Source organism: Cnephaeus nilssonii (assembly GCF_951640355.1).
Source record: "Cnephaeus nilssonii genome assembly, chromosome: 7".
Taxonomy (NCBI): Eukaryota; Metazoa; Chordata; class Mammalia; order Chiroptera; family Vespertilionidae; genus Cnephaeus; species Cnephaeus nilssonii.
In genome coordinates this window covers 79,519,857-79,531,485 of record NC_137078.1, presented here as the reverse complement: position 1 = coordinate 79,531,485, position 11,629 = coordinate 79,519,857, and positions in this window count along the sequence as shown.

Genomic DNA, 11,629 nt, shown 5'->3' with positions numbered 1-11,629 from the left:
ACAGCCTCACACCAACCCTCTGAAGCAGGAATTATAATCCCATTTTAGAGATGGGGAAATTGAGGCTGAGAGGAGTGGAATACCTTGCCCGGAAACTAGGGTCATGCTTGCCAGTCTCTCACCCCAAGATCTAGTCTATCACCAAGTGCTTGCTTCCACCTCCAAAATATCGCTGGACTTAGCCCACACCTTTCCATCCCCACCACTGCCCTAAACCATGCCACCGCCATACCTTCCTGGAACTCCTAACAGCAGCCTCCTGGCTGGCCTCCCTTTCTCTAACCTAGACTTCCTCCCACCAACCAGAGATTGCCTTATAAACACAACCTCACATTCCCCCACGTAAACTCTTCAGTGGCTCCCCATTGCCCTCAGGGCTAAATCAGCCTCTTTCACAGGGCACTCGAGGCTCCTCCCCATCCCTGCCCAGCTCTGTGCCTTCATCTCGTGCCACTTCCTTCTTCGCACTCCAGCCCTAGCCGTCCGGACCACAGCTGCAGCCCTTTGTACGTGCGGTTCCCTCTGCCTGGTGCACCCACTCCTCTCGCTCTCATTTGGTTCTATCACCCGGTAGGGCTCCCCTGAGCTGTCACCTCCTTCAGGAGCTTCTGTGACTCCCACCCAGGTTAATTTTTCCCACCCACCCCTTCTATTCTTCCAAAGCCCCCTGTACCTCCTGCATCCCATTCCACTAAGATGGCCAGCATGCTAGCTAAAACCCCCATTGGCCCATAACTTAGAGAAAGTAAGGACTACATTTTCCTTATTTGTCATCTACCCTGAGCACCCAGGGCCATTCCTGGCACACAGTAGGCACTCGAGAACTACTTGCTGGGCCAATGATTGAATGAATGAATGAATGAATGAGAGAATGAACGATGAGGCTCTCCTTCTCTGTATGTCCAAATGTATAAAAAGCATGGACAAGTCCATCAATAAGGCAAGCACTCGCTGCTCGCAGCCTGTCCTTGGCGGGGAGTTGGGTGATGGATTTCCGGAGGTGATGCATGGGAGCGTGAGAAGGGCGGAGTGGACGCATGGAAGAATAGAATATAGATTCCTATAGATTAATCATTTGTCATTCCTGCCACTCGGCACGCTCACGTACACACACTCCTGCCCTACACAGACCCCCCTCTTCCCTGAAGAAGCACAACTCATGCTGCCCTTGGACCATGCAACAGGGGCACACACACTCACAACCCTCATACACAACGACACAAACACACTCAGAGCACTTCATGCAAGTGTACACATCATGAGAACCCTCGAACACACAAATGCAGACACACACTCTACACCATTTCTTAATTCACAGCTTTCCTACCACCTAGGGGGCGCGCGCGCACACACACACACACACACACACACACATGCACGCACTCCTCCAGTCTCCAGGCCCACCAGCCATGCAAGTATGCTGTGTTCCTTCAAGTCTGGGGGGTCATCCTTGGGTGTCTCTGCCTCAGTAGCACTTGAGATCCTCAACCATGTCCTTGTGCCCCTCCAAGGCCCTTCTAACCCACAGGGACCCCCACTCTCTTTACCCTGGTCATCTGCAGAAATGCTGAGCTTTTACCTTGTGCTGCCAGGAAAACAGCCCTGGCCCTTCTCCAAGCTCCACTGTGACTCCTGGTTATTGAGAACTACTAGTAAACCCCATAAATGTCCCACCCTCCCCAAAGCCCAGGGACCTTGGCCCCCAGGTCTCTGCCTACTCCCGGTGGCAGCCACTCCTTCCTTGCACCGGTCACAGCCACTAAGAATGTCAGTCATTATTCATCCACTCATTTTTTCACCAAGCAAACACTTATTCCTGATTGCTCGGAGCTACATCCAAAAGAATGAACAGTACCTCTGCCAGGCGACTGCTGCCATGGAGCCGGCCATCCACGGAGACCCAGATGTTCAGAGAGAACCAAATTCAAGGGCAGAGAGGTCACTCAGATCAGGAGCAGGACACTGCTGGCTGCGAGTCAACTAGCAATGGCCTCTGGGTCCCCACTGAGACTTATGAAAAAGAGCTGGCCACAAGAAGGCCAGCTTGTCCACGCCCCGCTCCCAAGCATGGTGATCTCAAACTATTAGGCAACTCCAGAGATGCAGCAGGAAGAACCAGCCCTTCCTGACTGTGTCTGTTAGTTCCCCACGGACACACCACATGCCAGCCTCAGGTCTTGCTGACGAACTGGACGAGAGCCTAGGGCACACACAAAGCCACACAGAGGGTGCCACGGGGGCTCAAGGGTCACTATTTCCTCATCTGTGGTGGAGGGAGGGTTGGAGACATCAGAATGCAAGAACCCTGAGCTCCTTAGACCAACGGCCGACAACCGTTGGTCTGTGGACCACTGGTGGTCCGTGAGGTCCGAACAGTTGGCGACCGCTGACTTAGACCACCCTGGAAGGGGCTGGGCAGTGCCGGGCTGCAAGGGGCTTCCGGTGCCCCTTCTGCTGGGCCCAGCCTCCTGGAGTCTCATGGCCTCCTTGGAGAGCCGTTCCACTCTGGCGTCTCTGTGGATCTTGGGGTGCAGAAAGGGGCATGTGGCACCCCATTCTGTTGCCTTTGATCTCAGTCACACTCAAGTTTCTCCAACAGCCGGCTGCCTCTCTGTCTCTCCATCTCCCTTTGAAGTTGTTAAGTAAAGACAGCTGTAGATTACAGCCATTTCAGCCGCCTGCAGCGGGACCTGCTCAGGTTGCCTTCTCTTTGCTACTAGCCTGTTTGCTCTGTCAGTGGAGGGTGTGGCAGTGGGTCTGAAGCCCCCATTCCAGGCCAGCTGATGCCAGAGCTCCTCCCGCCCACAGGTCCTGGGCAGTCGTGCAGCGGTGACCTGGCATCTCTTTGTGTGCCATGCTCCCATGAGACGTCTCTGCAGTGACTTTATTAGCCCTGCAAGCACTGAGATGGCTACCTCTGGGGATGCCAACCTAGGTCTCAATGCCCTCAAGAATGGCTTTGGGGATCTCTCCGTGGTGCTGAATCCAGGTCCCACACCAGCCCCCCAAATTAAGGTCTGAACCCTCAGCACCACACTGAATGGGAAGATAGTCCGCATCTCTCCTCTCTTGCTCATACAACTTTGATTTTCTTTGGGCAAATTGCCTCTCCCTCATCCTTTCCAAGGTTCGGTCTTCTATCCTGCTTCTCTCTCTCTCTCTCTCTCTCTCTCTCTCTCTCTCTCTCTCTTTCTCTCCTCTCTCTACTGGCTCCACCTCCCTTCTCTGCAGCTCAAGCCTTTCATGTCACCTCTGTGGCTGGCAGCCAGCGTGAACTTTTCAAAGCACAAGTCATGTCACCCCACTGCTATAAACCCCTCAATGGCTTCACATTGCACCTTCAGGAAAGATTAACAACTTAGCTTCTTGACATACAAGGCTCAACCCACCATCCCAAAGCCTCATCCCACTGGCTGTTTCACTGTCCCACTGCTGCCCCTTGCCCCCTCCCTGGGGAAGGCCTTTGTCTGACCGCCCCCTCCCCTTCTTTGTCTAGCACCGTGGTCGGCAAACTGCTGCTCACGAGCCACATGCGGCTCTTTGGCCCCTTGAGTGTGGCTCTTCCATAAAATACCACGGCCTGGGCGAGTCTATTTTGAAGAAGTGGCGTTAGTTTAAAAAATTTGGCTCTCAAAAGAAATTTCAATCCTTGTACTGTTGATATTTGGCTCTGTTGACTAATGAGTTTGCCGACCACTGGTCTAGCACATTTACCCTACAGAGCTTGGCTCCTGTGTTGCACCCTCCAGGAGGTCCTCTCTGGCCCCACCATCCAGGCGAGGTATTCCTTGAGTTACTTTCTTACAATTGCTCTCCTTTCCTTGTAAGCACTTGCCTTGGTTTTAACTCACCACTCACCTGTGTGGCTATGTGACTAATACCTGTCCCTGCAGTCCCATTAGACAGTAAGTTCCATGAGAATAAAGGCTTCGTGTGTGTTTATTCAAAGTCATCGTCAAGGCCTAACGCAATACATATTTATTGACTGCCTGAATGAATAAATGAATAAGGAGAAGAGGTTAATTGCTGTGGGTTTGAGGGAGCTAGCAGCCCCCAGCCATGCTAACTCAACTCAGATCGGGCCATTTCATCAGACCAAATGTGAGGTTGGCTCCTAGGAAAAGAAATAAAAACAGGCCCTTCCTCTCAGCCCACACTTTGATTGCTGGGAGCAGGGCCACAGAATGTTGAGTGCATGGATCTGGGTTCAAGCCTTGACTCCAGCCCTTCCTGAGAAACCCACACTTCATGAAACACAGTGATTGCAGAAGGGCCTGAGCTAGTAACCCCTGAACTTCACAGACCAGTCCTCCTCCCAGTAGGGCTCGGCTTGAACAAGCCACCTGCAGGTTCAAAACCAAGGCCAGAAAAACAGGTAAACCAGGAAAATCCTGGAAGCCACCAGAGATGTGGTGCTGGCAGGGGCCAGAGCCTGGGCATCCAGACCCTTGACTCTAAACCTGGTACTCGCTCCCCCAGATCATGACCTGGGCTGTCTCCTCAGCCCCTGGGTCCTACCTTCACCCTGCAGAGCCTGGATTAAGGTCTTTGGCTACCTCCCCCCGCCCCTCGCCTCTGCCATCAGCTCATTCCCCGGCCCCACCCACACCCCCAGCACATCAAGCCCCAGAGAAACCATGCTCTCTGGTTCTGCTAGAAAGGAAGATGCCTTTTGTTGGCTAGTCAGCCCTGCATCACTAAAACTGGGCCAAGGACCTGCGTCTGGTCTCCCAGCCCTCTCCTCCCAAAGCCTCTCCAAAGGGGAAGGGGAGACCCACACAGCGCCACCCCTTGCTGCTCCAGGCCTGTTAATGAATTCAGCCTTCAGGAGAAGGACGGCTGTGTTAATGGTGCTGGTGAAAAATGAGGGGAGGAACAGTGAAGCAAATTTCTTTTTATTGACTTTTAGTGAGCTATTTAATCCAAACAGCTCATTATCTGCAATATAAATATACTATATAATGGATTTTGCAATAAGAACAATTAGTTTTGCAATTAGCATGAGAATAAGCTCTCCCCAACTGCAGAGAAGGCAAGGCCCAGGCCTGGGGGCGGGGGTGGGGGGGCTGCGGGGAGCTGTGAGAGGAGAGAAGGAAGCAGCCCTCCAGGTGGAAAGGACAGGGCAGCCCCCACCCCAACTCCACTTCTTCGTGTGGCCCCAGATTCGCCGGGAGGTGAGTAGACGAGAGAGCAGAGCCACACTGGAGGGTGTTAAAGTCATAGGCTTTCAGCAGGTCTGGGTCACGGCTCAGCGCCATCACTTACCAGCTGTGCAACCTCAGGCAAGTCACTTAAGGTCTCTGAGACTGAGCATCCTCATTTGAAAAAAAAAAATGGGCATCACCCCGGTACCTCTTCGTGAATTGTTAGGAGGATGGCAGGACGGGGGCATCGGTCTCTGGCACAGAGCACATCCTCAGGGACCCCTTCTGAGTGCGATGAGCTGGCATCTCTCCGCGCCGCCTTGGCTCTGCGCCAGGAAAGAAGGAATCGCGTCAGTCGGGACATAGTGGGCACTTAATAAATAGTTCCTGAAGAAATGCTGCTAAGCAAGTGAAACTCACTGGCTGCTCAGCCCAGTGCCTGGTACACAGTAGGCACTTCATAAATATCCCTTCAATCAATGTCGCTAAGTCAATGAAACTCGGTGGCTGCTTCCCTCCCGTCCCATGGCAGCAGCCTTGTCTCTGGTAGCCCTGCAGACACTCACCCTGACCGAGGCCAGTCTGCCAAAACGTGCACCCTCCACAGACCTGTTTCTGGGCTCTCCCAGCCTGGCTCTTTGGCTGTCTCCTCAGCTAGCTCCTCAGAGTCACGGCCTCCCACTCATGTCCCCTCCCCTCCGCAGCCCCAGAGCCTTTCTGAACATGGCTCAAGGTCAGCCCTTGCCTGCCCCCAGCTGCCTGCTGCCCCCTGCCCCTGCCCTGAACTGAGAACACTGGCACTTAAAGGCAATGGGGAGGTGTCCACATTGTATTCCAAAGGCAGAGAGAACAGACTTTGGGGATTTCCAAATGTCCCCAACGCAATAGAACACAGACGTGAAGGCACAGACGCTCAGCCAGATGGCCCAGGTTTGGATCCAGGAGCACATTTTCTAGCTGTGTGACACTGACAAGGCCCCTAACCTCATTTGCCTCCGCTGTAAAGTGGAAACAATATATTAATTACTAGAGGCCCGGTGCACGAATTTGTGCACAGGTGGGGTCCCTCGGCCTGGCCAGCAGTCAGAGCGATCAGGGCCACGGGAGGTTGGCCTGCTGGGGGAGGGGCCGCAGAAGGTTGGCCCACTGGCCCGATCCGGGCCATTGGGGCCGGCTGGCGGGGGGGGGGGGGGGGGGGGGGGGGAGGGACCAGGGGAGGTTGGCTGTGGGAGTGCACTGACCACCAGGGGGCAGCTCCTGCATTGAGCATCTGCCCCCTGGTGGTCAGTGTGCGTCATAGCAACCGGTCGACCTGTTGTTCAGTCATTCGGTCGCTTAAGCTTTTATGTATATAGATGGCCTAGAATTTGGGGATAATTAAATAAGAAGTCCATGGGAGCCACTAGTACCTGCCACACAGTAAGATCTCAACAATGTTCATTGCCACTGTATCACATCCTGTGGTGGGTTAGCGAGACCACACTTCTTAGATCACACTCTCGGGGCCCGACTCAGCCACTGCCCGGTCTCTCTCCAGGAAGCTTTGCTGGAGGTATTTCATGTCTTCGTCAGTCCCTACAAAGTAGCAGGCTCGCTGTGGGATACTCCACACACACATTACTTAAGCCTCGCACCTCCAAGGGTAGGGTTAGGCACTGCACAGGTGGGGAAACTGAGACTCCGGGAGGTGCGAGACTTGTCCGGGGTCATACTGCTGGCAAGTGGTGGAACCAGAACCCAACCCCAAGTCTTCCTAAGCTCCAACCTCTTCCCCAGGCACTAAATGTGGCCCTGAAGACACGAGCAAAGGCAAGGAAGAGTCCTTTCATTCTCCCACTTGGGTCTCCAGGTGCTCTGTCCTAGGCCCTGCTGAGCAATTGGCCAAGTGGCTTGAGCAGGACCTGGAGGAGGCAAGGAGATGGCGCTCAGGAACCTGAGTCTCAGGATCCCCCCAAGTCAGCCTCAGGGACACACAGTCGGGGCAGTGGCAAAGACAGGCGTCCTGTGCTTGCCAGGGCCCTCCTGACCTTGGGCTGAGGCTGGCGTGACCTTCAGGCTCCCACCATGGCTGGCTGTGGGTGAGCAGTCAAACATCTGGCACACACAGCCTTCAGGCAGAAGACGGAAGATTTCCTGGCACGTGAACACGTGGGGAGGAAGACTCAGCTCCCACCTTAGAAAGGAGGATGGGTGAGGACCCCGAGAGGCATGAGGCCTGAGGCCACCCAAAGGCTGTTGGGAATCTCTGGACGTCATGGCCAAGAATGCTGGTGACAGGCACACAGCCCCAGTTCTGCCATTTACTTGCCCCGAGACCTGGGACTTGTCCCGTGTTCTTTCCTCATCTGTAAAGTGGGGACAATGATACTCTCTACCTTCCAAGGCTGGAGTGAGATGAAGCATGGAGAGTGCCAAGCCAGGCCCTGGCCCCCAGGAAACGGAAGCTCTTATGTCACTACTCTTCTGCTTTAAATGGTAGGTTCTGGGAAAAGGCAGGAGTAAGACAAGGTCGAGACAAGGCCATCCTCTCCAGGTCTCAGTTTCCCCACCGGTACCTGAGGGTCAGACAGCGGCTCGGTGCCTTTCCTCCCCTCCCCGACCTTGCCCTTGGTCCCCGGCTGCGGCCTCAGCGGAGCTGTCTGATTCCCGTCCCAGTTGGGTCGTGGCCCTTCAGCAGGCGAGCAGAACAGAGCGCTCATAGCCACAGTGTGGAGAGGTGCCCTCCGTGGGGGAGGCCAGCGGGGTGCGGAGAGGTCATCTCCATTACAAACTGGCTGTGATGAAGCCATTACTTACCGTAATGGGATGCTTTCAGTGGGAGGTGATGCCTGCCACCGCCGATAACACAGGTGACGGCCACCGCGGCCGGCAGGCTGCAATAACACCGGCTCTCCCCTCTGCGACAGTTCAGGCTCTCGCGCTCATCGAAAAGTCCATTTCCCAGCACAGCCGGGTACACTTCCCCGTGACAAATGCCTGCGCGCCTTTAATCTGTTACAAGCAGAAGAGGCCCAGAGGAAGCGCTCCATCACGAAAGGATGTTAGTGGAAGCTGCTGGTGAGCGCCCGAATGAGGGCGGGCAGCATGAGTCTGAGTCCCCATGTCTTTGCACTTAAGGGGACTCGGGAGCCCAGGGCCAGGTTCAGGAGGGGGTCTGCCGCAGTGTGTGGGCCCCGGGGTGAGTGGGGGTGCCACACGGGTGTATGGGAAGCATCTTCATGCGTCTGTGCTTGGGTGGGCGTGGGGTGCCTGTGTGTGTGCCTGTGTGTGTGTGAACGCGTGTCTGTGAGTGAAGGCAGGAGGGGGTATAATAGCTGCGACATGTGAGGGCAGATGAATGCCAGAAGTGGGGGAGCAGGTATCCAGGGTACCTGGAGTCTGCACGAGTGTGCAACAATAGGTGTGTGCCTGGGTGTGCCTGTGTGTGTACACACCTAGGGGTCTATGAGCATGAGGACCTGAGGGGTGCATCTGCATGAGAAGGCTGGGGCGGGGGGGGCGGGGCCTGCATGAGGGCCTGCCTAAGGACCTGGGTGTGAGTGGGTGTGTCTGGGTAAAGACCTCTGTGTGTGTGTGTGTGTGTGTGTGTGTGTGTGTGTGTGTGTGTGTGTGTTTGAATGTTTGTGCACATGGAGAACGTATGTGTGTGTGATGAGTGTGTGAGCATTCATGTGTGTACCTAAAGAGGGCAGAGCGGGGTTTAATGGCACAACCAGCCTCCCCGGGCCTCCAGGGAAGACTGCTGGGGGCCCTGAGCACAGGCTCTGAGGTCCTCATAATTCCTGCCAGGTTGTCCCGACACTGGGGAGCTGCCTGGGAGGCTGGGGATTCACCCTGAGCCAGGGGTTGGGGGAGAGGGGTGGAGGGGGACCCAGAGGCTAGAGGTGCCCTCTCCCAGCCTAGATCCTGGGCACAGAGTCTGGGCCTCAGGGTGGGGACTATCTGAGAAGGGGCACTCAGCTCTGGGAGGAAGCCAGAGACCACAAAACCACATCCCCCTAAGGATGGCCAGGGGGTGGGAGGAGCAAGGAGGCTCTGAGAATAGCCCAGAGAGGTCACTGGCAAGGCTGGGGCCAGAACCCCATTCAGAGGAGCCCAGGCTGAAGGGAGCACAGATAGGGGAGGGGGGCAGCTTCGTGCCGGGAGCTACTAAAGGGGCCCAGCAGCGTGGGGTTCCGGTTTTCTGATCTAAGGAACGAACCCCGGGTGCTGGAGGGCAGCGACAGAAGGAAACGTGAACTGATGGTCCGGCAGGTGCCCGGCCTGTGCCAGCCAGGTCATCGTCATCAGTATTGATGCTACTGTGCCTCAGCCCTCAGCACGCAGCAGGCCCTGGGACTCTGGCTTCCAATCAGAACCCCTGGACATTCTAAAACATCTTCTCTGAGGACCAACTCTGTACCCCCAAGCACGTTGTGTGGTTATTTATGGGCATGATTATGATTATGGGCATGATTTATTGTACATAGCTACTCTGTATTAGGACATATATGTGCTTCACATGCGTGATTTCATTTGCAAATAGCAACAAACAGAGAGAACAATGCTATTGAACTTCTAATGTGAACTTCCCACGTGCTGGGCATGGGCTTACACCTACAACATCACGACCTCCCTGAGGAAGGTGAGGGGCAGGGCGGGCAGCCGCGGGCCCCAGGTCCCACCGCTGACAAGCACAGGACCCTGCATTGAACTAGGCCAGTGGTCGGCAAACTGCGGCTCGCGAGCCACATGCGGCTCTTTGGCCCCTTGAGTTTTTAGCAAAGGCCCGCTTAGGAGGACCCTAATTAAGTTAATAACAATGTACCTACCTATATAGTTTAAGTTTAAAAAATTTGGCTCTCAAAAGAAATTTCAATCGTTGTACTGTTGCTATTTGGCTCTGTTGACCAATGAGTTTGCCGACCACTGAACGAGGCCCATCTTCCAGGAGCCTCCTTGAGGGAGGTGTTCAGCAAGAGCGTCCCTTCCTCCTCTCACCCTGGCGCCTCACACCAGCCGAGCGAGCGGAAGGTGAAGCCCCAGGGGCGCTGTTGGCTGACTGATGGAGACTGTGCTGCATGCATTAAACAGCCAGATGGGTGGAAACGGCTCCGTCCTCCACTTCGACAGAAATAAATAGGAAAATGCCAAGGAAAAGCTCCTGATCATAAAACAGTCCACAAAAGACAAACAGTGGCATCTGTAAAGTGCTTCCCTTTCATATGTATATCCCGCCCAAGGTCACGCAGCAAGAGAACGGCAGAGCCGGGATGCGGCCAAGGCCCCTGCGACTGCCCAGCCCCGGAGATCCCAGGCTGCAGACCGCGTGGGTTATTTTTCTCAGCTCTGAAGAGGATACACTGGAAAGTGTGTGCTTGTGTCTTCTGTTGAATGTTTAGTCTATCTTCTAAGAAATGTGTGTAAAAGTAGTGGTCAGAGTAAGGGCCAGATGAGGCTGAGGATGGAGAGGAGGTGCAAGCATGAAGGGGGACCTTTGACCTTGAGATGCCTCCTGTGACCTTGAGGGCTTGGGGCAGGGGGACAAACTCTGGGCTGGTGAGTGTGAGCACAGCAGAAGGCAGGAGCTCCCTGACAGCAGAGCTCAGATGTGCTGAGCCCCCACTGTGGGCCAGGCACGGTGCTGGGCCCACACACTGATGCTCCCAGGTAGCCACCCCACCCCGGAGCACAGAACACACCATGTCCATCCTTCAAGTGAGTTCAAGCAATCTGCCCAAGATCGCACAGCTCACGGAGGGGAGGCAGGATGTGGAGCCAGGTCTAGTGGGTTCCTTCCCCCCACACATCCAACATGGGGCAACTCCGCACCCCAGGTCTGAACCCTCTTGGTGCACCTGTGGGCCCTGAGCATCCTCACCCTCCAAGGCCTCCGAGCTCAGCTCCGCTATGAGCAGCGCTCACTCTAAGGCACCAGATATGGAACCTGGAATCTCTGTGCCCCAGGAGCCAGGGGCCTGAGCCTCCATTCTCTGCCCCAGTCTCCTTCCCAAAACGCTGGCCTGGGACCCTCTGTCTGATCTCTGAAGGAGCTGGGTTCTCCTCTCAGCCCCTCCCCAGGCTTCTCCTCTGCCAGCCTGGGCCCCATGGCACTGCTCCCATGGCACATGCCCTAGGTCAGAGCAGGAAAAACCTCTCCCCTCCCGCATCTCATCCCCAGTGATTCCCGCCCTATTCGGCACATTCCATGGCAGGAAAAGCATCTACCATCAGTCACGTGGGACTCCTTCCTGGGAAGGCGCCTTTCTCCAGGTCACGACCCTGCCCAAGCTAGACCTCTGAGTTGGGCATTCAGTTCCCCTCGGCAGAAAGAAGTGCTGGCCTGGTTAGTGGATAAAATCAACCCCTATTTATCCTTCAGCTCTCAGACCGAACATCACTTCCTCAGGGAAGCCCTCCCTGGCCCACACCAGACTCTCCTTGCCCTCACACCTGTCCCTCAGATCACTCAGCACAATTTACAACCAAACCGTAATCGTGCCAGG